Raw genomic sequence first — 26353 nt, 5'->3', positions numbered from 1 at the left:
CTCAATTACTTATACACTGTTCTATAGTACAGACCGGCCAGCTTTGCGCCTGCTCACTTACTCACACACTTGTAAGGTACAGTCCGGCCAGTCTGCGCATTCTCAGTTACGCACACACTGTTCTAAGGTACAGTCCGGCCAGTCTGCGCACGCTCAGTTACTCATACACCTTTTAAGATACAGTCCGGCTAGTCTGCGCCTGCTCTGAGTCACAGACACTCACTCCGGTCGGACGTCACATCGGGCTGCTGGGGAGAGAGTGGTCTCGCAGGGCGTGGTCAACACTCGGCGGATCTCCGGGGGTGCAGGGCCGTGAATCAGCCTGAAGGGGTCGGAAGCCTCCCTACAGCCGCGTGTGACCCGGAAGGGACTCCGAGGTTAACGGCGTGACCTCGAGTCATCCAGAGGTGCCATCAGGTCAGTGGTCACTTGTGCTACTGACATTAGTTCTGGACTGTAGAGCTCGTGCCTTGGCTGTTAACATTATTGTCAGGTTGGGGAAAAGAATGAATGTTTGTAAATTCTATGTTAGAACCGGAGGCGAGGAATATTTTTTTTTTATAGCTTTCGCATCAAGAATTTTCAATTCTATTAAGGACATGGAGGCGAGGATTATGCATCTCTTTCTTTTCTTCAAAATTCTATGTCAGGACCGGAGGCGAGGATTATGCACATCTTTCTTTACTCTTTATTCAACAGCAAGTTCAAAGTTCAACAAAAAAAACCATGAAAGAACTACAGCACCCATGAGGACGTTCCCATGGGAACCAATGTCCAATCATCGCTCCTTCCGACTATATGTGTAAATGTCCCTTGCCGCCCTCTTTCTTCGCTGCTCCAGTGTCAGTTAAGTCTTGTCCTTACTGCCTCTTGAGTACCTTTTGTATTATTAGCGATTGTCTGTAAAATTGTTCTGGCATGGTTTTGATTTGTTACAAGGGACGCTCACTGCGCGCGCAGTAGGCTGGTTTGCCCGAGCTCTGATTCGATACGCTGTGACACGTTGGCTCCTCTAGAGGGCAGTCTTTTGCGCCGCTCGTTTTTCCACAGCACGTTTTCTAATGCTCGAGTTGCGGTAGCGCTCGACTGTTAGAAATTCGGCACAACGGGTTTTTCGCAAGCCAAGGCTCATATTCAATCCCTCCAACCCCCACAAAAACACCGCTTTGCGGTTGACGGAACATCGCATTCCGGTAAGACTGCTTCCCCCTAGGGAACGATGCGCAACCTTTGGAGCGCATTTAGAGACCGCTAGGTCCCTTATTTTGTTGGTTTGGCAACAGGAGAGTGGGGGGGCTGCCCTTTTTTTTAAGGTGTTCTTCTGTCATAACTTTCCTCTTGAGTCCCACGATGCAGTCGATCTAGGACCATGATTTTTTCCCCAACATGTCCCCAGGGGAGGGCCCTTCATGGCGCACTCTACCCCCTGGGGTAGATGTGTTGCTCTCTCAGGCTATAGCCCAAGCCCTGGCCTCTATTAAAGAGAGTGGCTCAACTAGCAGAACAGGTGTCCAAGGGGACTGCCATGATTGGGGGGGGGCAGGGTTGGACTAAAGACTATGAATGTCACAGCTACCAAGAACTCGCACAAGTGAGACGCAGGGCACCTAGAAGGCTTTGAGCGCCTTGCCAGTGCCTTTTGTAAGAATGCATGTTCCTAAGCGCCCACCCTTCCGGGAGGGATCTCAACCCGGAGTGACTGGTGAAGAGCTTCACCACATATTGGACCCTGATGGGAGGGTCACCCTAACGCTTCGAAGGGGACTCTGAAGGGGATTACTCCTCTGAGGAGGAACAGGACTCCGGTCGCCCCACGCACCCTGGGGCCACTATGCCAGATCCGCAGGAGCCGGATGACTCCGGTTCAGACATGTTTGAACCTGAGTGAGTCTATCATCCTCGATCATCGGAGTGGTGGCCTGAGCAGAACGTGGCCGAATATGTGGCTAGTAAGATTTGACAGCCTTTTGCCACATAAAGTTGGAGCGACTCCGGACATAGATCCGAAAATGTGTAACTTTTTTGCAAAGTGTACGAAGGACCCCAAGAAGGGTATTGACCGGTCCTGGAGGGCTTGCCAGGACAAGCTGCTTGACGTGTTAGGTCCCCTAACCCAAATAATTCAGTTGGCCGAGCCTGCAAGACAGACAGACACCCCCCTGCCGACGGATGTCATGGCCCCCTGGGCCCAGAGGGCAGTCTGCCTCGTGGGCAACGCTAACTGTGCCATCTTGGCTGAGAGGCACTGTTCCTTACTTATTAAGATAGACCCCAAATTGGGGGGAGTTATTGGACTCAGAGGCAGGGGCGGTCGCCAAGGGTAATTTATTTGGCGATCCGGTCGTCAAGGAACTGGGCAAATTTGTGACCACCTTTTCGGCGCTAGACAAGGCGCAATCTTCCATCAAGAAAATCTTCCCTGGGAAGGTTTTTGGGGGTGCCGGACGAGGCAGGGGTCGTTCCTCTGGCGGTCTCTATCAGCAAGGCCCTAATTCCTACTACTTCAGGAATAATGGATGGCGAGACGGTCGTCAAGGTGCCTTCTTCCTCAGTCGGGGCAGAGGGAAAGGCAGAGCAAGCAGGAACGCCCGGGGAGGAGCAAATGCTCCAGGAGGCCTACTGGTAAGGCTTACCATTTCTTACCCTCAAATGATCAGAGGGAGATTACGCTTATTAAGGCACAAACGGGCACATATGACTTCCGATGCCTGGGTGTTACAGATAGCGATAGGGTTTCACATAGAGTTCTGGGGAACACTGGTCCAGGAGTGTCTTCCGAGACCCTTGGCTTTTTCAGAAGCGGATTCCGCTCTGATAGACTCGGAAGTTCACGACATTCTTCGGAAGGGGGCCATATGCAAGTCTGTTCTTCACCCCAGGGGTTTTGTGAGCAATCTCTTTCTGGTAGAGGGCAAGGTTTTCGCCCGGTTATCAACCTCAGGACATTCAATGAGTGGGTGATCTAGAGTTACTTCAAAATGGAGGGCAATCATATGCTCAGGGATCTCCTGTTACAGGGAGGCTGGATGATTCGTCTGGACCTCAAGGTTGCTTACCTGATGGGCCCCATATTTTCCCCTCATCGCAGGTTTCTACAATTTCTTTGGATGGGTCAGGTGTTCGAGTTCACGTCCCTCCCTTTCGGCCTATCTTCGGCACTGTGGTGTTTCACCAAACTGCTCAAACCAGTGGTGGAAAACCTTCGGTACTGGGGGATTCGCCTAATCATTTACATCAACGATATCCTCCTCTTGGATCAGTCCAGGGCCCAACTTCTATCCAATGCGAGCACGACTATTGTACTCCTCCAGGATTTGGGGTTTGTGATCAACCAACAGAAATCGGATCTCCTGCCCTCGCAGTCGATGACTTTTCTGGGGTTTCTCATAGACTCCCAATCAGCCTCCCTCAGCCTCCCGAGGTCGAAGATCTTCAAGATCAAGAAGGAACTGATGAAAGTTATGAGGCGCAACAGGATCTCACTCAGGCAATTAGCCAGAGTAGTGGCACTTCTCTCATCCTCGATTCAGGCCATTTTTCCAGGCCCTCTTCACTACCGGGCTCTCCAGCGTCTGAAGGCACATCATCTTCCACGTGGACTAACTTATTCCGAGCTCATCTCCCTTACCCAGGAGGTGAGAACGGAGCTCCAGTGATGGCTGGACCACATGGAGGTGTGGAACGGCAGGGCCATTTTCCGAGCATCTCCGGACTTCATCATAGAATCGGACGCCAGCCGTAAGGGCTGCGGTGCCCAATGCGGGGACGTCTCGTTTGGTGGACGATGGACCCCACAGGAGCTCAGTCTGCACATCAACTGTTTGGAGCTCCTGGCGGGTTCTTTTACGGTCAGGTCTGTGACTCAGGACAAAGTCTCCTGAGGATGGACAATGTGTCTGCAGTGCAGTACATAAATTGCCTAGGGGGCACGCGTTTGAGGGCCCTAGCGGAGTTGGCGAAGGATTTTTGGCATTTTTGTCTTCAGCACCAGATTTCGGTGACGGTGGAGTAACTTCCAGGTTCCCAGAACACTCTGGCGGACTGGAACTCAAGGTTTCTGGGGGACTCCAGCGATTGGCAGATGGACAGAGTAGTTTTTCAGGTGCTCGTGGAACGCTCAGGTCCTTGTTCGATGGATCTCTTTGCGTCCAGATGGAACGCCCAATTACCGATCTACTTCAGCTGGTGCCCGGACCTGGGAGCAGCAGCAGTGGACGCCTTCTTGCAGTACGGGGGGAGACACCGGGGATATGCAACCCCCCTTTCCTTCTGATACTGAGGGTGTCCGCCCAGGTACGTCGTCAGGAGACGACGGTGATACTGATAACCCCTCTTTGGAGGTCACAAGTGTGGTTTCCGTCCCTTCTGGGACTCTCTTGCGACTTTCCAATTCTTCTCCCGGACTCTCCATCAATGCTCCGGGACCCCGCTGGGCACTTTCATCCTCTGGTCCTTCAGGGCCACCTCTCTCTGGGGCCTGGAAGATTTCCGGGCTCGCTGGAAGGACTGCCGACTTTCACAGGACGCTGAGAAATTCATGAAACAGGCATTGGGCTCCGGGAACATGTAAGCGGTACAAGTCCACATGGAATCGATGGGCTCATTGGTGTGTGGAAAAACATATCGATCCCATGGGGGCCCAGGTTACGGATATCCTGAATTTTCGTGGGGAGCTAGTGGAATCCGGCTTGTCTTATTGTTCCATAAATTCCTTTAGATCAGCGATCTCGGCAGGTCATCCCCTACTGCAGAATCTGCCAGTGGGAGAGCACCCTTGGGTGTGCAAATTGCTTAAAGGTATCAGATTCTCCAGACCTCTGGAACCCAGTTATTTGGAAATATGGGACGTCAATCAGGTTCTACGTCTCTTATCCTCGTCGCAGGATAACCAATATCTCTCATGGAAGAAGTTGTCAGCTAAACTGGCTATGTTGCTATATCTTATATCATGCAAAAGGGTGTCGGACGTCAGAGCCCTGGATGTCTCGGCAAGAGTTTTTTCCCCAGAAGGGGTGACTTTCACTGTTTCCAGACGGACTAAATGTAATATCAGGTCGGTAACCTATCCAGCTTTTCCCCACGCACCGAGACTGTGCGTAGTAAGGTGCCTCAAAGCTTACAAAGAGGTGACGGCCGAATTTCGGCCACCTGGAGAACAATTGTTGATTTTGCTGAAGGAACCTTTTGAGGCAGTTTCCTCCCCTTTGATAGCTAGGTGAATCAGATGGATTTTGGCTGAAGCGGGCATCAATGATGAACGAGTTTTTGGGGCACACCCCACTTGGGGTGCTATGTGAACGAGTTTTTGGGGCACACCCCACTTGGGGTGCTATGGCCTCCAAAGCCATCCAGGTAGGTGGCAGGTTAGAGGACATAATGAATGCCGCTGATTGGTCGTCAGAGTCTACTTAAAAAAAATTCTATGTTAAACCTATTCATGAAGCAGCCTCTTTGGTGGTAAGTAAGCTTTAGACTTGCATAATCCTCACTTAAAGTCCTGACATAGAATGATAAATTTCCTAGCTAGCGAGAAGGAAAGTTTCAATTCTATTAAGGACACGGAGGCAAGGATTATCCCACCCTACACAAGGAATGTGTCTTCCACCCAGGAGCTATCTGGAGGTATCATCTTTGGAGGTGGTGTAGATGCTTACGGTGGATGTATAAGAATTTTTGTTCTCTTTGTTACTTACTCGGTAATTGATTCATTTAATTAATGTGGTTTGAAGGAGAAATGCACTTTATCCAGGGTATGCTTATTTCGTCTGTCGTATTTTATTTGGAAAAGAGTCTTTCATTCGATTAATATGTGATGTTGCTCTCGTAGGATCAGAGGCGGCAACAACCTGAGGATATCTGAACTTCCTTCCGCAGTGAAGTCGAGGGCGGACGACGGCAGCAAGGGACATTTATACATATAGTCGGAAGGAGCAATGATTGGACATTAATTACCATGAGACCGTCCTCATGGGTGTTGTAGTTCTTTCGTGTTTTTTTTTTGTTGAACTTGCTGTTGAATAAAGAGTGAAGAAAGATGTGCATAATCCTTGCCTCCGTGTCCTTAATAGAATTGAAACGTTCCTTCTCACTAGCTAGGAAATTTCTCATTTATAGCTGCCAATCACATTAAGTAAAGTAAAAAACTACATTACCCATGTCCCCCAGTACATCTCATATCACATGCTCCAATAGTATGCATGCATTCCACATAACTATAGATGTCTCCATTTTGTCCTCCTTCTTTGTAGGAAAAAACCATAAGTACTGCATACTTCAAGAGAAACAGGGTAATAGCCACCAAGTCTATATTAATCCAAACGTGGATTCCATAACTTACAAACGATCCAACCGGGACGTCGCACAATCAACAAGATCGATGACCAACTTCTAGACCAGAGTCTCGAGTATGAAATAGGCAACAAGCTCTTCAGAATTAAGCTCCAACGGACATCCTGACTCAGATGAGTTGAATCTGTTCAAGCACTCTTTTGTTCATTTCCTAAAATACAATAAAAATTCACCGTAACATCCTCTAATTATAGAACCCTCTTACAGCTTACTGCAACAATTACAGGGAGGAAAGAAATCATTAACATGTACAATTCTAAATATATACAAATAATATCATTGATTACAATTCTTATCAGTAGTGGGTGGGATAATCCTCGCCTTCGTGTCCTTAATAGAATTGAAAATTCTTGACGCTAAAGCTAGAACTTTTTTTATTCTATATCAGGACCGGAGGCTCCGATTATGCTTGTTTAGAGCTGCGTCACCACCAAAGACGCTACATCTGCAATAGGCTTATAATAAAACTTTTGAAATGTAGATTCTGACGACCAGTCTGCAGCTCTCATAATGTTCTCAATGCGGGACCCTAAAATAAATGACTTAGACGCCATAGCTCCTCTTGCTGAACGAGCACCAAAGATAGAAATGTCAATCCTGGCTTCAGCCAGTAGCCATCTTACCCACCTGGCTAAAGTCGCTGAAGACACTGGTCTAAATGGTTTTTGCAATGCAATGAGTAACTGTCCACCAGACTCCTGCGTCAGGTCGCAAGTAGCGGCTTCATAGTCTTTTAAACATTGAACTACACAAAGTTGAAAATTATCTGGAAAACTTTGGTATGTTACCAACCTAGAATTAGATTTTGTCTGTCAAGTGATAGTGAATGAAACCCCTTCTGGGGAAAATAACTCTGCCTGCGCGGTCAAGTGCCCGAACATCAGACACTCTTTTACATGATTTCAGGCACAGTAAGATGGTCAGCTCAGCAGAAATTTGTTTACGCGAAAGGTACCTGTTTGTCAGCCATTGTTCTAGAAATTTTAACACCACATTTACATCCCAGAAGGATGCATATTTGGGCCTCAGAGGATTGGACATACGAATACCTCTCATCAATTTGCATATCAGGGGATTGTCAGCGATTGCTTTACCGTCCACCTGGACATGGCCTGCTGAGATCGCAGATCTGAAATTATTCACTGTTCTGTAGGCTAGAGATCTGGGATTCAATTTCCAGTCGCTGAAGTCCCGAAGATGTCAGGATTGCCAATCTGGTATCAAATTGTTCTTGCCTGGGAGATATTCCGCTGTGAGGGAAGGAAAACCAATGATTGAGGCAATAATGCCTGAAATCCTTGGCAATCTTTGCCAAGAGCCTGGATTTCGTACCCCCCAACTTGTTGACATAGCGGACCGCTGAGATATTGTCCATCTGCAGCAAAATACAACAATCTGTCTTGACAGGGGAGAGCCTCTTGATGGCGAAAGAGCCTGCCAGGAGTTCGAGGCAGTTGATATGGAGACTCCTTTCCGTCTCTGACCAACGACCCCCTGTTGTCAGTGTTCTGCATCTCGCCCCCAGCCCCAAAGGCTGGCATCCTATTCTATCACTACTTCTGGGGCTGTGTCGAAAATGGCTCTCCCATTCCAAGACTCCATGTGGTCCAACCACCAATTCAGTTCCAATCTGACTTCTTCTGAAAAAGGGACTTGATCCTTCCGATGATGTTGGATTTTCAATCTCTGAAGAGCCCTGTAATGAAGGGGTCCAGGGAATATATGGCTTGGATCGAGGAAGCAGAGAGACACACAATCCTGGCTATCGATCTCAATGACAGTCTGTCTGCACAGTGCACACCTCAATTCTTTCTTGATATTACGAATCTCCTGGAGGAGCCAAGACCAATTGTGTTTGGACCGAATCTAGCTGGAATCCCAAAATTCCATCTGTTGGGTCGGAGTTAAGATTTACTTCTGTGCGTTGATTAAAAACCCCAGACTTGGCAAGAATTGAATGGTCCAAGATAAATGAGTCTTGAGTGTTAAAGGATCTAGTGCCATCAACAGGAGGTCGTTGAGATATACAATGAGACAGACCCCCCGAGCTCTCAGAGACTCCGCCACCGGTCTCATCAGTTTGGTGAAGCACCAAGGAGCTGATGATAGGCCGAAGGGGAGGGGCATGAATTCTAGACATTGCCCTCACCAGAGTAATTGAAGGAATCTTCTGTGAGGCAGCAAAATGGGGACTGACAGATAGGCGTCCTTTGGTCTACGCAGGCCATCCAGTCGCATTCCTGGAGAATATCTCTTAGTAAATGGATGCCTTCTATTTTGAAATGTCTGTATAAAATCCAGACGTTGAACTCCTTGAGATTTAACACCAGTCGGAAACCCCCATCTTTCTTTTCAATCAGAAATATGGGGCTTATAAACCCCCTGGGATGAGGAGTCATTGCAGTTATTGCTCCCTTGTCCAGTAGTGTTTGAATGTCTGAATCTATAAAAGACTGCTCTGTTTGGGAAAAATACATTTGTTTAGGATGGGCCAACTGGACTGGTGTGTCGTAAAACTCTAGTTTGAACCCCAAGATGGCATCTAAGACCCATGGGTCCCTGGAGATCTGTCCCCACATGTCTGGGAACAAGAAGCCCACTCTCCCCCCCCCCCCTCCCCCAGGGTACCTTGGAAAAAGGAATGATGCTTACCAGAATATCCTGTGGCTCATGTAGGGTAGAACGTGGGCTCCGACTGTTCTCCATACCAACCCCCTCTGCCCCGGGGAGAATATCCATATTAAGAGCCCTGGATATTACCTCTGCCTGACCTCCGCCCTCCATGGCATCCGGCCCTGCCAAAAAGGCCTCCCCGGAACACTTTTTTGAGTGACATTTGGGCCTTGTCGATCGTGGCGTGAGTGGAAAAGAATCTGGAGAGTTCCTTGACAAAGAGACCTCCGAAAAGCAAGCCTTCTGCCACTGGACCGGCTTTCGAGGTGGCTAAGTCATTGAGTTTAGGGTCTATCCTCATCAGAATAGATCTTCGACGTTCTGTAGAAATGGCACAGTTGGTGTTGCCCAACAGACAAATGGCTCTCTGTGCCCAACCAATTAGGTCCTCTAGGTCTACTGGAGAGTTGGACTCTTTGGCATGGAATGCTAGCTCCAGTATTTTAGTCAGTGGTCCAGCCATGTCCAGGAGCTTGTCCTGGCAGTTTCGTCATGCTCTGTCAAGGCCCTTCTTGGGGTCCTTGGCGTATTTCTTCATAAAGGTGACCATAGTCTGGTCCACCTCTGGCGTATCTGCCACTTTGCCTGCCAAATTTGGTCTAGGGCATTCATTGTGCAGATGCGCACACACGTCTTTTCTCAAAACTCTCTCGGAGATGGGATTGAACATACTCCGCCACCTCAGTAGGAGGTGTCCAATTGGACGGTCTGGGGTGGATGATATCCACTGGGTCAAAATTTAGTACCCAAGGGGTTTTGGACTGTACCCTTCTCGTTTTGCTAGGACCTGGGATGTCCTGTTCATCACTATCCTCCCCATGTGAGGAGTCCGACTTCTGAGAGTCCACCACTGTCAAAGTGCGTGAGGGGGCACTATAATCATGCTCCGAGTCTTGCTTGCGCCTTAGCTGTGCAAATGTGTCAGCATGTATGTTAGGCTGGGCCTTAGATTTTGCTTTTTCCTTTTTTTAAAGGACAGTATCGTCGCCAATTGGAGGAAGGATAGGTTACCAGCCGTGTTGGCACGCAAAATCTCTCAAATGCCCTGTAAAATGGCCCAAAGCTCGAGCTAGTGCCTTATTTACAGATTTCTGAACACAGCAAAACAGGGCCTCATCCAAGCCCAGTTCATACAGGTCCCCAACTTCTTCTGGGTAGTATTCTACCTCTGTCTCGTAAGGCTTCCATTGTGCCATTCTCTTACTGTTAATATCTTTGATAGTGCAGTCAAGAGAGAAAAAGGGTGAGAGGGACCCCTGCCAGGCTATTATATAGTGCCTCAATTAAAACGTGTAGGGAGCTGCCTCAAAACACTCTAGGCCAAACCTTAGTCGATTTTACAATCCTGAAATCACCAGACAGGGCGTGAGGGGAGTAATACTTAAAGGACTTGTCACCACGGTAACAGTAGGGGCTAAGCGATGTGCAGAGAAACTGACGCACGTTTCTTTAATCAATTTTAGCGCCTGTCAGTAACTCTGCACATGCGCTGCGTGGTGCTGTCAATTGTCCTAGAAATAGGACTGTGCGCGTCAGGAAGACGAGTGTAATCTGCTTCCTGCTCCCGCTCCCAAGAGGCCAGAGCATCGGAACCCGACCGCTTTAATTATACAACGTTGTGGCCAAGCGCCGCTCAGTTCCCTTAATCCCTACGATCATGAAGGGCAAATAAATCAATAATTCTGTACAATAACAACAAATGCCTTCAAGAAGTGGAAAAAGTACTTATCTGGCTGCGAAGCAGCAAAGAAAGATGACACAAAATGGAGGCATCTATATGTGGATTGCTTGCATATCATTGGAGCATGTGATATGAGATGTACTGGGGGACATGCGTAATGTAGTTTTTTACTTTACTTAATGTGATTGGCTGCTATAGATGTGGAAGTAAAGAAAGAGAAGCATAATCGGAGCCTCCGGTCCTGACATAGAATTATGCATTTCTTTCTTCACTTTTATTAATAGCAGGTTCAAAGGTTAAAGAAAAAATACACAACACTACATACTACACTACATATCCCATATTTTTTTTTTGCTCCCCAACCCCTTCCTCTTTCCTCACTACTGATCTGTCAGTTACATCCCTCACTATTCTTGTTCGTAGGAGCGCTAATTTGTGGGAATAGACTATACATTTGATATTGACGCTGCTGTATCCATTGAGCATATTGTGTTTACAGGAATTGCTCCTTACCGCGCAGAAAGCTTCTGCCCAAATGTGTTTTCCCGCTACAGCACATGTCCACCAAGTGGCACTCTTTTGTGCCATCAGTGAGACCTGTTGGGTGCGTTTCAATCCGCTTGTGAAGCGCACTACCACAGCGCACACTGCATCTGCAGCACACATTTGGGGGCCATGGTGGCCTACCCTGTGGGGTTTTCCGCATTCTTCAGCCCTTGCCAACCCTTGCCTGATACCTCAATTGCGGTATGTCAGCTGCCTGAGTTCAGGTCTTGTGGGTTTTTACCCGAGTGATGCCACTTGCTTTTCTGCTGGCTGGAGCACTGACGAGGGGGCTGCCCTTTGTACCTTATAGGGTATATTGTTTTGATTCTTTCTCTGTCTAGTGCTCGCACCCTCTTACAGATGGAGTCCTTGCAGGACCATGAATATTTCCCCAACCCTCAACGCTGCTCAGATGGTGTAGGAAGATGGCTGTGTGTGTGGTACCTGAGGTCCACGTATCCCCTATTAGTGTTGTGTAGGCAGTGTCTAGAAGCCAGGCTCTCTAGAGGAAGCTGTGGATGAGCAGCCAAGGCTTATCTAGGAGACATGCAAAGCTCATGCAATACCACTGTAGTCAAACAGCACTGAAAGAAAACACTCAGTGTTACAAAAATAAAGGTACTTTATTTTAGTGACACAATACCAAGAAGTACTAGGGCGGCAACCCTCCAATAGGAAGTAAGCAACACACTAATTATATACATTAGTTACCAGAAATAGGCATAGAAAGTGATAGAAAACATGGCAAATGCAGTTAGACAATAGTAACCCTAGGGGGAGTCCAAACCATATACTAAAAAATGGATTGCGAACACAGGACCCCCACCTAGGTAAGTGAATGTGGGGAGGGGAGCTAGGTGTACTAGCAAAACCCAAAGGTAAGAACCACAGTGCCCCCTAGCGCCCAGGAGGAAAGGAGTAAATTACTAGATTTTTCCCCAAACCACCCAGAAGGAAAGAAAAGAAGAAAATGCAACACCCACACAAGTCTGCAAGAAATCAGCGGTGGATTCCTAAAGAGGAAGATCTGTGGAAGAAGGGGACCAAATCCGGAAGTCACAGAAGAGGCCAGGAGGAGTAGGAGCTACTACCCACCCAGCTGTGAATGCAGGAGATGGTCGACGGTGATATGAAGGTCAGCACTGCAGCCCTGAAGAGTTCCGGAGGGATGCAGATGATGTCCTACGATGGTAGAAGAATTGCAGTCTGGTTCTGGTGCAGGAATTCCACCAACAAGTCTTGGCAAAGGCAAATGTTGCAGTTGGCGGAAAGTGGAGCTGCTGGGGTTTTGAGCCAAGATGGCGCTGAAGACAGACACTCCTTGAAGAGCTCCATAGCGGCCTCCACCAAAAATCCTGGGGAAAACATCCTAACCCCTCCGGACCACACTGGGGCAGAGAGACAGCCCCCCCCCGGGTGCTCCCTCGGTGAGGAGCTGCCGACCGAGGCGAGAGGCGGAGCCGCGGGGGGATCGGGGCACTCCCGGGCAGCTGTGAGATCTCTGCCGCCAGGCCTCGGGCCCTTGAGGCTTGCCTTCTGCAGAGAATCAGACGGAGGCGGAGTGCCCCGGAGTGAGAAGCATCGGAGAGCGGACAGAGGTCAGGGGAATCTAACACGGGTCCTCCGGTCAGTGGACCCGCCGCTGGAGCGCCCCTTGGAGCATCTCTTCGGAGGTGGGGGAGAGGACGGCTGGACACCGGGGCCGGCCCCCGACGGGGCGTGAAGGAAAGCCGAGACAACACAGCACGGGGTCGATAGGGCCCCAGGCTGGAGGGCCCTTCCACTCACCCCCACACCCCTCCCCTGCCCTCAATTTTTTGGCTGGATGGGGTGCAGGAACGTGAGCTGCAGGGAATCAGAGGCCCCTAGGGCCCGCAGGATGAAGAGAAGGGGCATGGAGGGTAAGACCCCCTTCTTTTTAACTGACAGGTGCTAGCCAGTGGTGGTATAAGGGCCCAAGGAGTCGCAGAGAAACAAATATCACCCCAGGGAGTGAAGGAACGATGAGAATGGTCGCCGAGAGGGGGATGCCTCCCCCCCCCAGTGAGGAGGAAGACTGAAAGCCCAGCTGCAGGACTGTGAAACAAGGCACCTGGGGCGGACATTCATATTCTGGAGGGTCAGGGGGGGCTGGAAGCTCCCCACCCAAGCCTCACCCTGCGGTTGTACACCAAAGCACGTTGTCTGACAAGTGGTGACTGGATGGTGCTGGGGAGCCTGTCGAAGTCTTTATATGGCGAGAGACAAGGAGCCTACGCCGCCTCGACAGGGCAAAATGGATCGATATACCAAGGTGGTGACCCCGCCAGCCTCGGACCCCCCCGGTGGCCCCCGACAATGCTGCACTCCTAACGGCGATCCAGGCCTCCAGAGAGGTCCTAGAGGGGCGAATGGGTGAGGTACGTTCTGAGGTCTCCCTGCAGCGACAAGACCTCCGGAATGTGTCAGAACGAGTTACGACTGCGGAGACGTGAATCTCTGATCTAGAAGACACCGTTAGGGACCTGCGAAAAGAAATGTCAGAAACCAGAGTCCTTAATAAAGATATTGTGTGGCGGCTGGAGGATGCCGAAAACCGAGCACGGTGAAACAATCTACGATGTGTAGGATTTGCAGAGGGATTGAAGGGACAGATATGAACCGATTTTTGGATACATAGCTCCAGAGAGTCCTCCCGCCCGAAAAGTTCTCTACTTGTTTTGTGATTGAAAAATTCCATAGATCGCTGGGAGGGAGGCCTCCTCCTGGGGCACCCCCTAGACCAGTGATTGCCCATTTTTTAAACTACCAAGTGCGGGACATGATCCTAATGGAGGTACGTATAATGGGTGAGGTCCGGTACGAAAATTCTAAGATCTTGGTCTTCCCAGACTATACCAGAGAAGTTCAGAAACAGCGCCGTACTTTTGATTTGGTTAAAGCCACGCTTCGTGGTCTCCAGAACATGCTCCTTTTCCCTGCCAACTTGAAGGTCCTGTTTCAGGGGAAAGCTTTCTTTTTTCAATCTCCGGAAGAGGCCTGGGGGTGGCTGGAGGAGCGCCCCCAGCTCTCAAGGAAGGGAATAGAGTGACGGATGATGGGCCCCAGGAGAAAGAAGAAGGGAGGAGCCAAGAGTGGTCTCTCCCACGACGCAGGGGGCGACGAAGAAAGAGAGGTGATCGAGACATGCCGTGGCAACTCTCCCGACGGGCCAAGAGAGGAGCAGACACTACTGATTCAGAATGGAACCACAGTGCGAGTATCCAGAAGAGAAACAGGAGTGCAGAAATAGATTCCTTCACGCCAGAGAGTCGTCTTGAAATGGGCAGGGCGTCTCCTCACCCGCTGCAAGAGGTCATTGACAATATAGAGACTGAAAAAGAGGCCCCGGAGGCCCATAAGTCCGGAAGGGTAGTCATATGAGGAGAGGCCGGAGCAGTGCGGATAGATCTTATCACTTCCCCCAGTTGATAGAGACCTCACATATGTCTACCGGGGTTCTTTACAGGGGCAAAGAGGCCTTTGTGTATTGAAAACTGAACAGTGGGGGTCTCCACTCCTAACAGTGGGAGACCCCCCCCCCAACTGAGTTTCATAAGTTTGAACTGTTGAGGGAGGAGGGGAGGGTGGAGGGCCTACAGACCTCTTGACTCCTGTGGAGCTGGTGTGCAGAGATGAACACTCACAGGGGCCAGTGGGAGGTGGGGAGGGAGGATGGGTCGGGTTTTCATTCTAGGAAGTTTTGTTCCTTTTTGGTTCTCACTTTACTCAGTCAACCCACAGACACTGATAGTTGGGCACTTTATTCATAGGGAGGTTTGTTCTTGAGCTCCCCCTTTACACTCCTGGGGGCCTTGGCGGTTGCAGGATTGTACAAATATGGCCGGTGGTTTTAAATGGCCCCCATGAGTAAAAACAAGGAGACACCCAGTGAGGGTGAGCAAGGCCCTACAATCCTCTCCTGGAATGTGAACGGACTAGGGAACAAGGTTAAAGGCGGATTAGTGTCCCAATATATAAAAAGTCAGCGACTGGATATAGTGCTCCTTCAGGGGACACATCTCCGGGGCACGAAGTGCTCTTTCCTGAGTAGAGGCCCCCATGTTATGTTGGCGCACGTGGGATATACGTCTGGATCCAGGGGATTGGCAATCTTGATTCGTAGGTCTCTCCCCTTCCACGTCACCCACCAATGGTCAGACACTGAGGGCCGATATATAGGAGTGAAGGGGTTTTGGGGACGGAAGGAGGTTTTGCTGCTGAGTGCATATGCCCCACCGAGACTCCAGGCCCTCCTGTTGGAGAAGTTAGCAAAGATCCTGTTAGGGACTACTTCCCCGCTCCATGTTCTGGGAGGGGATTTTAATGATGTGATCGAGGCAGATATGGATCGATCCGGGACGAGGAAACCTTTGTGTCCCACTACCCCACTTTGTGAGTTTGCTACAGCATTAGGGTTGTCGGGCCTGTGGAGAAGGACCCATCCCACAGACAGGAAATATTCCTACTTTTCAGGGGCTCATGGGGTATTCTCCCAACTGGATTATATCTTTGCCCCGGCTGGAGAGTTGGGCAATATACAACAAGCCGATCACTTAGCGAGAGGGTTGTCGGATCACTCTCCTCTGATGGTGCGTCTGGGCTGCTGGGTGAAGGGGCGCGGAGGGTAGCGGTTGGGAGCCTGGGCCCTACAGGATTATGAAGTGGCACATGGGCTTCGGATAGACACTGAACTATACTTTAAAGAAAACCCATGGTCAGTCGGCTCGGCAGTGGTGCTGTGGGAGACTTATAAAACAGTGCTTCAAGATAGTGCTCAAAATCTAATAGCCCAGAAAAGAAGGCGAGAAAATGAACAGCTGAGTAAAATTGAACATCAGCTCCTAGTATTAGAGGAAAACGTAGGACAAGCGCCGACACTCTCGGCACTTAGTCAACTGGAGTTAGCGAGAGCGGAATATCGGGAAACGGCAGAAAAGGAGGCTAAGAGTCGGTTGCAGGCCGTCCAACATATGCTGTTCGAGACTGGGGATAAGGCCGGGAAACTCCTGGCCTGACTTGGGAGAAAGGAGAAGGAAGCTAGGTGAATACAGGAGGTAGAGACTCAGGAAGGGACTAGGGTGTCTGCTGACAACGATATTGCGGAGACCTTCGCCTGCTACTTTAGGGAATTCTGTAGGGCAAGATTACTAGAAAACGTCGACCGCATCACTGAGTATCTAGGCAGTATAGCCGTTCCCACCTTGGAAGCGGAGGGGCAGGAAGAGCTGGAGCGAGATATCACTTTAGAAGAGGTCACATCCGCCTTGACAAGGCTCCAACTGGGCAAAGTCCTGGGACCTAACGGGTTTCCAGCAGAGCTTTTTAAGAACTTCTGCGATATCCTGTCTCCCCATCTCTTAAGTATGTTTTTAGAGGCCCGAGTACAAGGAGCTCTCTCCCCTGACTTAAGAAGGGCTGCGATAGCAGTTATACATAAGAAAGGGAGACCCAAGTGGCTGTGTGCATCCTATAGACTGATATCCCTTCTGAATGTGGAGGTGAAAGTCATGGCCTCAGTATGAGCAACTCGCCTACATGGCGTTATATCCCCGCTAGTTCACATGGACCAGACCGGCTTCATGTCGGGACATTCCACAAGACATAATCTGCGACGAGCGCATGTTTGGCTGACTACTATAATGGATTGTCTAGACCCCCATTAATTTTTAGCCCTGGATGCTGCGAAAGCATTTGATGCGGTGCTTTGGCCTTTCCTGGGAGCTACACTAGAACGATTTGGCCCGAGATATAGGGAATGGATGCGACTGCTCTACTGTAACCCAGTGGCGGCAGTAAGAGTAAATGGAGCCTTCTCTTCTGACTTTCCCATTGCGTGGGGCACGAGGCAGGGATGCCCCTTGTCCCCCCTATTGTTTGCCCTCACCTTGGAATCCTTTGTGTGTAAGATCCGTACTTACCCGGGACTGCATAGTTTCAGACTGAGGGAGGAGGGAGATGTGGAGAAGCGTATTTCTCTGTATGCGGATGACATCCTCCTATATGTAGTGTGCCCAGAGATATTCCCACCAATACTTTTCTGTCTACTTGAGGAATACAGGAGGCATTCAGGATATCACATTAATTGGGACAAAACAATCCTATATACTCCGATGGGAGATGTACCACTCCCCCCCCTCCCAGTACACCTGCAAAGCACCACTGAAGGTTTCAGATAACTTGGCATCTACATGACACATAAGGCTGAAAGCTGTCACGCTAATAACCTGGGGAGGGTAATGCGAGAATGTAGGGCTGATTTGGAAAGATGGAGAACTCTGCCTCTCACGCTGATGGGGCGGGTCGCCATGATTAAGATGATCCCTTTACCAAAGTTCTTCTATGTTTTGCAGAACACATGCTATCAGGTGCCCCCGGGTTTGTTCAGGGTCATAGAACAAGATATGAGGCTCTTTTTGTGGGAGGTGAAACATCCGAGAATAGCTCTTAAGACTCCACAACACAATCATTATGCGGGGGCACTGTCTCTTCCGGATCTAGAGGCGTACTATTGGGCAGCCCACTCGGTGAATGTCAATGACTGGCTATTTGTACCGGGAGATCATCCTATCTTCCGCCTAGAGAGACTACAGTAGAAAGGGAAATCATGTAAGCATTACTTGTATGAGGGAGAGAGGACCGAGCATCTTTTGCTGGCCACCCAGGTGGCCTTAAAGGCTTGGATCAGCGCTACTAAGCTGACGAGTTGGAACCGCCTTCACACCAGGGAGACCCCTCTTTGGGGTCGACCACTGACCCTCGGGTAGGTCGCTCCCCTGCTCACGCAGCGCCTCCAGTCCCTGACTGCCTTCCTCTCCTGTGAGTGTGCTCCCCCCTTCTTGCCCGTGTACCCCGAGTGCTTGAGCTTGTGCTGGTGCTGACTGAAATCCCTTTTCTCTCCTTGTATCCCATGCGTGTGCCCCCGAGTGACTGAAATTCCCCTTTTCTCTCCTTGTATCCCGTGCGTGTGCCCCCGAGTGCCGTGCGCCGTCCTCCCCTCTCAGCCCCTCCTTTTTAGTAGATTTTAGTAGGCTCTTGTTCCCTTTTCGCCGTCTTGCCGCTTTTCCCGCCGCTCCTACCGCGCTTTTCCCGCCGTTTTTTGCCGCTCTTTTTTGCCACTCTTTTTTGTCGCTTCCAGCTCCCCTGCCCGCCCACCTCCCGCCTCCCAGCTGACCCCGCCTCCCCACCTACCCCTTAAATGGCGGCCGCTGCGAGGCAGAGGTAGCGACCACTGACCCTCGGGTAGGTCGCTCCCCTGCTCACGCAGCGCCTCCAGTCCCTGACTGCCTTCCTCTCCTGTGAGTGTGCTCCCCCCTTCTTGCCCGTGTACCCCGAGTGCTTGAGCTTGTGCTGGTGCTGACTGAAATCCCTTTTCTCTCCTTGTATCCCATGCGTGTGCCCCCGAGTGACTGAAATTCCCCTTTTCTCTCCTTGTATCCCGTGCGTGTGCCCCCGAGTGCCGTGCGCCGTCCTCCCCTCTCAGCCCCTCCTTTTTAGTAGATTTTAGTAGGCTCTTGTTCCCTTTTCGCCGTCTTGCCGCTTTTCCCGCCGCTCCTACCGCGCTTTTCCCGCCGTTTTTTGCCGCTCTTTTTTGCCGCTCTTTTTTGTCGCTTCCAGCTCCCCTGCCCGCCCACCTCCCGCCTCCCAGCTGACCCCGCCTCCCCACCTACCCCTTAAATGGCGGCCGCTGCGAGGCAGAGGTAGCGACCACTGACCCTCGGGTAGGTCGCTCCCCTGCTCACGCAGCGCCTCCAGTCCCTGACTGCCTTCCTCTCCTGTGAGTGTGCTCCCCCCTTCTTGCCCGTGTACCCCGAGTGCTTGAGCTTGTGCTGGTGCTGACTGAAATCCCTTTTCTCTCCTTGTATCCCATGCGTGTGCCCCGAGTGACTGAAATTCCCCTTTTCTCTCCTTGTATCCCGTGCGTGTGCCCCCGAGTGCCGTGCGCCGTCCTCCCCTCTCAGCCCCTCCTTTTTAGTAGATTTTAGTAGGCTCTTGTTCCCTTTTCGCCGTCTTGCCGCTTTTCCCGCCGCTCCTACCGCGCTTTTCCCGCCGTTTTTTGCCGCTCTTTTTTGCCGCTCTTTTTTCTCGCTTCCAGCTCCCCTGCCCGCCCACCTCCCGCCTCCCAGCTGACCCCGCCTCCCCACCTACCCCTTAAATGGCGGCCGCTGCGAGGCAGAGGTAGCGACCACTGACCCTCGGGTAGGTCGCTCCCCTGCTCACGCAGCGCCTCCAGTCCCTGACTGCCTTCCTCTCCTGTGAGTGTGCTCCCCCCTTCTTGCCCGTGTACCCCGAGTGCTTGAGCTTGTGCTGGTGCTGACTGAAATCCCTTTTCTCTCCTTGTATCCCATGCGTGTGCCCCCGAGTGACTGAAATTCCCCTTTTCTCTCCTTGTATCCCGTGCGTGTGCCCCCGAGTGCCGTGCGCCGTCCTCCCCTCTCAGCCCCTCCTTTTTAGTAGATTTAGTAGGCTCTTGTTCCCTTTTCGCCGTCTTGCCGCTTTTCCCGCCGCTCCTACCGCGCTTTTCCCGCCGTTTTTTGCCGCTCTTTTTTGCCGCTCTTTTTTGTCGCTTCCAGCTCCCCTGCCCGCCCACCTCCCGCCTCCCAGCTGACCCCGCCTCCCCACCTACCCCTTAAATGGCGGCCGCTGCGAGGCAGAGGTAGCGACCACTGACCCTCGGGTAGGTCGCTCCCCTGCTCACGCAGCGCCTCCAGTCCCTGACTGCCTTCCTCTCCTGTGAGTGTGCTCCCCCCTTCTTGCCCGTGTACCCCGAGTGCTTGAGCTTGTGCTGGTGCTGACTGAAATCCCTTTTCTCTCCTTGTATCCCATGCGTGTGCCCCCGAGTGACTGAAATTCCCCTTTTCTCTCCTTGTATCCCGTGCGTGTGCCCCCGAGTGCCGTGCGCCGTCCTCCCCTCTCAGCCCCTCCTTTTTAGTAGATTTTAGTAGGCTCTTGTTCCCTTTTCGCCGTCTTGCCGCTTTTCCCGCCGTTTTTTGCCGCTCTTTTTTGCCGCTCTTTTTTGTCGCTTCCAGCTCCCCTGCCCGCCCACCTCCCGCCTCCCAGCTGACCCCGCCTCCCCACCTACCCCTTAAATGGCGGCCGCTGCGAGGCCGCACAGCGGACGCGTGCAGCGGGCGCGCCGCTGGCGCGCCGAAGGCGCACCTAAGGCAAGCCCGTCTGCGCCCGTCTGCGCCTGGACCGCGCCTAGTGCCCGAACCCCTGGCCCCCGCGCCCCCCGCTTGACCTATGACTCCGCCACCCTCGCCAACCTCAACCCCGGCCGCGCGCCGGGCTGCTACCGCGCCACCCCCAAACGTACCCACGGACCCTTCACCTGCAGCAACTGCCGCTTCACCTGCCTACGGACCCACACCGCCACCACCAAGAACGACGCCCCCGGAAGCAACCTCGAATGCATCCTGGTCAACACCCGCTCCGTCCACAGGCACGCCATCGAACTGTGGAACCTCATCAACTCAACGAACCCAGACATCGCCTTCCTCACCGAGACCTGGATGAACCCCTCCTCGGCACCCGACATCGCCATAGCCATCCCCGACGGCTACAAAATCATCCGGAGAGACCGCTTCAACCGCACCGGAGGAGGCATCGCCATCGCACACAAAAGCTCCATCAGCATCTCGACCCACACCGACAACTCACTTCCCGACGCCGAACACCTCCACTTCGCGATCCACATCGACCCCAAGACAACCCTAAGAGGCACCCTCATGTACAGACCACCAGGACCCCGCACCAAGTTCAGCGAAGACATCGCAGACTTCGTCAACCCCCACGCACTCTCATCCACCGACTACATCCTCCTAGGAGACCTCAACTTTCACCTGGAGAACCACACCGACAACAACACCACCGCCGTTCTAGACAACCTCGCCAACCTGGGACTGAAACAACTGGTCAACACCCCCACCCACTACGCCGGACACACGCTCGACCCCATCTTCTCCTCAAGCAAACACATCACCTTCAGCCACACCACCGAACTCACATGGTCGGACCACAGCTGCGTCCACTTCAGCTTCAAGAAAACCACCGTGCATCACCACACCCGGCAACCACCAAAAAGATACTGGAACCGAATCACCACAGAACAACTCGCAGCAACGCTCTCCCTGAACCAACCCACCAGCACCAGCAACCCCAACGAGGCCGCCAACAACCTCACCAACTGGATCTCCGACTGCGCCAACCTCCTGGCCCCTCTGAAGACCCAAACCAACACCAACAACCACAAGAAAAACTCCTGGTTCACCACCGAACTCAAAAACTCCAAGAAAGAATGCCGCCTCCGCGAGAAGACATGGCGCCTCAACCCAACAGAGGAAAACCTGACAGCTCTCAAGGACACCACCCGCCAACACCACCAACGCCTCCGCACCGCACGAAAAACAGCCTACCAGAACAGACTTGACAACAACGCCCACAACAGCAAGGAACTATTTGGCATCGTCAAAGAGCTCTCCAACCCGGACGCAGAAACCAACCCCATCCCTCCCTCACAGGACCTCTGCGACTCCCTCGCGACCTTCTTCCACCGTAAGATTGCCGACATCTACAACAGCTTCACGACCACCAACATGAACCCGCCCCCGGAAGCCGCAAACGACATCTCCACCATCCTCGCCTGGAACCCTACCACCACCGAGGAAACCACCCGCGTCATGAACTCGATCCACTCGGGATCACCCTCCGACCCCTGTCCTCACCACATTTACAACAAGGCCGACAACATCATCGCACCCCACCTCCGAGACGTCATCAACGCCTCCCTCACCACTGCTACCTTCCCTGAAAGCTGGAAACACGCAGAACTCAACGCCCTCTTAAAGAAACCTACAGCAGACCCCACCGAACTCAAAAACTTCCGGCCTATCTCCCTCCTACCGTTCCCCGCCAAAGTGATTGAGAAAATCGTCAACGCTCAACTCACCGCCGCCCTGGAAACCTCCGACTCCCTCGACTCCACTCAGTTCGGATTCAGGGCCAACCACAGCACCGAAACCGCCCTCATCGCAGCCACGGACGACATCCGAGCCCTGACCGACAAGGGTGAAACCGTGGCCCTCATTCTCCTGGATCTCTCTGCAGCCTTCGACACGGTCTGCCACCGCACCCTGATAGACCGCCTCTGCAGCGCCGGCATCAGAGGCAAGGCCCTGGAATGGGTCATCTCCTTCCTCTCCGGAAGGACCCAGAGAGTCCGCCTCCCCCCCTTCAGATCCGCAGCCACGGAGATCATCTGCGGCGTACCCCAAGGATCCTCCCTCAGCCCCACCCTATTCAACGTCTACATGACCCCCCTGGCAAACATCGCACGCAAACACGGACTCGACATCATATCCTACGCCGACGACACCCAGCTCATCTTATCCCTCACCAACAACCCCACATCAGCAAGGACCAGACTGCACGACGGCATGAAGGAAGTAGCGACCTGGATGACAGACAGCCGACTGAAACTGAACACAGATAAAACGGAGGTCCTCATCCTCGGCCCTACCCCCTCCGCATGGGACGACTCCTGGTGGCCCCCCGCACTAGGCAGCACTCCCCAACCGACCAACCACGCACGCAACCTCGGCTTCATCCTGGACTCCTCCCTCTCGATGACCAGACAGGTCAACTCGGTGACCTCAGCATGCTTCAACACCCTCCGCATGCTCCGCAAGATCTTCCGCTGGATCCCCATCGACACCAGGAAGACCGTCACCCACGCCCTCGTCACCAGCCGCCTGGACTACGGGAACACTCTGTACGCCGGCATCACCACCAAGCTGCAGAGGAAACTTCAACGGATCCAGAACGCCGCAGCACGACTCATCCTGGACATACCTCGCCACCACCACATCTCCGGACACCTGAGAAAACTCCACTGGCTCCCAGTCAACAAGAGGATGACCTTCAGACTCCTCACCCACGCACACAAAGCCCTCTACAACCTCGGACCCAAACTCATCAACTCCCGCGTCTCCTTCTACACCCCTCCGCGCACTCTGCGCTCCACCGGTCAGGCCTTGGCAGCCGTTCCCCGCATCCGCAAAACCACCGCCGGAGGAAAATCCTTCTCTTTTCTGGCAGCGAAGACCTGGAACTCCCTGCCCAGTCACCTTCGCGCCATACCCGAACACCTCCCCTTCAGAAGGCAGCTCAAGACCTGGCTCTTCGAGCACTGACCCCCTCCCCCCCAGCGCCTTGAGACCCTTATGGGTGAGTAGCGCGCTTTATAAATGTGATTGATTGATTGATTGGGAGAGAGTCTGGCTGGTAGAAATAAGGAAATTGAAAGGTTTTGAGTGCTGGGACCGTATTGGTATCTCAAAGGCGGGGGATAGAGGGGGGGATATTATGTCCTTTGCATCCCCCTCTCCCAAAGGAAATCCTTTGTTCTGCCTTCCTCGGCTTGAGCTGTTCAAGCAGCAGAAGGGCATATACCTGTCTGAGGGGTGGCAGTAGCTTGGGCTGCCTGAAAAACCTTAGAAGGATGGTAGGAGCAATGCTTGGGGTCCTCTGATGAGCCCCCAGAGTGCATGGAATCATACTTCCAATACTGGCAACTTATTGGGGTATGATTCTGACATGTTTGACACCAAACACACCTAGGTTCGAAGTTATCACTAGGTAGCTGGGTATAGGTAGTGACCTATGTCTAGTACACACATTAAATGGCGTCCCCCCCATCTAAAGAAAGTGCATGAAAATGGCACTGGAGTTCGTGGGGGGCCCTCTGCTAGTGCAGCATTGCCCTCACACACAGGTACTTGCACCCTGCCCTCTGGAGAGAGCAAAATCACTGGGGTCCTGGTTAGCAGGATCCCAGTGAACACAGTCAAACACACTTACAACAGGCATAAAATAGGGGTAACTATGCTAAAAAGAGGCTACTTTCCCACAGATGGACAGGCTCCTTTCCCAGGCCATTTCCAAGGCGCTTGCCCCTCTGCAGGAAAGTGTGGCTAGACTAACTGCACAGGTCTCTAACGGTGCTGGGATGTTAGGGGATACAGACAGCAGTGGCCTGAAGGCTCCCAAGAAGGCAAACAATGCAGCACCAATTTCCAAGGCTCCAACGGAGGTCTGGCAAGGAGAAATAATGGATAGCACGACGGCCGCTAGGGAGTGTTCTTCCCTACCTAACAGGGGAAGGTAAAAAAGCAGGACCAACCACAACGCAGGTGACAGTGTGAATGCCCCAGGAGGAATTACAGTAAGCAATATCCTTTCTCCCTCTCAAGATTGGTGGGTGGGGAGTGGGGAGGGGGTTGAGGCTGTTTGTGAGCAAATGGGCGGAGATTACATCAGATCCCTGGGTTCTGTAAACTGTGGAAGGCTTCCACATAGAGTTCCTTGGAACTCCGTTTTAGGTGGTAAAACTGAAACTGCTTTTCTTTTCAGAAACAGATATGGCTCTTATCTATTTAGAAATAGAGGAACTCCTCAGGAAAGGGGCCGTTCACAGGTCAGTATTACACCCACAAGGATTTGTGAGCAATCTATTCCTAGTGGAAAGGAGGAACAAGGGCTTTTACCCGGACATAAACCTACAGGCATTCAACAAATGGGTAATATGCTGACACTTCAAGATGGAAGGCATGCATCTCCTCAGGGATCTTCTCTTGCAATAGGATTGGATGGTACGTCTGGACCTCAAGGATGCATACTTTACGGTCCCTATCTTCCCGCCTCATTGCCGTTTTCTGCAATTCTTTTGGAGGCAACAAGTCTTTGAGTTCCGATCTCTCCTGTTCGGACTTTTGTCAGCACCTTGGTGCTTCACCAAACTCCTCAAACCCATGGTCGAGACCCTCAGGACTCAGGGAATCAGAATGATAATCTACCTGGATGACATTCTTCTAATGGACCAACCACGGTCTCAACTCATATCCCACTTGAACACGACTATTGTTTTACTGGAGGTTCTGGGATTTGTCATAAATCAAGAGAAATCAGAACTGTCCCTGTCACAGACCATGACATTCCTGGGGTTTCTTATAGACTCCAACGCAGCCTCCCTCAGTTTTCTGGATGCAAATGTAAGCAAGATCAAGGAGCAGCTGAGGAAAGTATTGAGGAGGGACATGATTTCCCTCAGACAACTGGCCAGGATTGTGGGGTTACTATCTTCTTCTATCTCAGCCATATTTTCAGGTCCTCTGCACTACAGGGCCTTGCAACTCCTGAAAGCCTCCCACATCAGAGAAGGTCTAACTTACTCAGAATTGATGTCTCTCAACTCAGACGCAGGTGGAGTTACAATGTTGGATAGATCATATGGCTGTGTGGAATTGCAGGGCAATCTTCGGATCCTCTCCGGACATGATCATAGAGTTGGATGCCAGCCGACAGGGCTATGGTGCCAGATGCGGGGATATCTCCATGGGGGGGTGGAGATGGACACAGGAGGAACTCAAGCTTCATTTCAAATGCCTGGATCTTTTGGCGGGTCATTTGCGATCAAATCCCTGACTCGGGACAAGGTCTCCTGTTGAATCCTACTCTGAATGGACAACGTGTCAGTGGTCCAATACATAAGGACTGTTGCCTCTAGCACCAGATTTCGGTGATGGAGAGTACCTCCCGGGGTCGCAGAATGTTCTAGTGGACTGGAACTCCAGGCATATCAATGACTCCAACGACTGGCAATTAGACAAACCGACCTTCAGCTGGCGTCGGGACCTGGGGGCATTGCCGGTGGATGCCTTCATGCAAGACTGGTCGATGGAACAAGCCTATGCGTTTCCCCCGTTTCTCCTAATCCCGAGAGTTACAACTCAAGTGCGTGGTCAGGTGGCATCAGTCATTCTTATAATTCATCTTTGGAAATCTCAAGCTTGGTTCCCCGCCCTATTGGAACTGTCGTGGGACTCGCCAATTGTGATTACATTGTTTCCTCAGACACTGTTGGATCCCCGTGGCCATCCACATCCTCTTGTAGCACAAGGCCACCTGAACCTCATGGCGTGGAGAATTTCAGGCGTAGGTGGGAAGACGTCAGACTTTTGAAGGAGGCTGAAAGATTCATACAGCAGGCATGAGCCCCAGGGACAAGTAAGAGAAATAAGTCAGCTTGGG

The 26353-nt window shown here is 51.8% G+C and overlaps 1 protein-coding gene across 2 annotated transcripts in view; it reads left to right on the top strand.

Annotated features, from left to right (window-relative positions):
- Window positions 1-201: 201 nt before the first annotated feature.
- The window catches only part of LOC138296857 (zinc finger protein 624-like), a 48277-nt gene continuing 22125 nt past the window's right edge, over window positions 202-26353 (top strand). Inside the window, exons 1-2 of one of the 2 annotated variants that reach the window (XR_011203912.1) lie at window positions 223-417; window positions 5828-6044. The gene's annotated coding sequence lies outside the window, so the exon portion shown is untranslated. Of the gene's footprint in view, window positions 418-5827; window positions 6045-26353 lie in introns of those variants that run through there. The other variant, XM_069236341.1, reaches the window with a different exon arrangement.

Source organism: Pleurodeles waltl, chromosome 5, assembly GCF_031143425.1.
Source record: "Pleurodeles waltl isolate 20211129_DDA chromosome 5, aPleWal1.hap1.20221129, whole genome shotgun sequence".
Taxonomy (NCBI): Eukaryota; Metazoa; Chordata; class Amphibia; order Caudata; family Salamandridae; genus Pleurodeles; species Pleurodeles waltl.
This window is presented reverse-complemented; position numbering and strand designations above follow the sequence as displayed.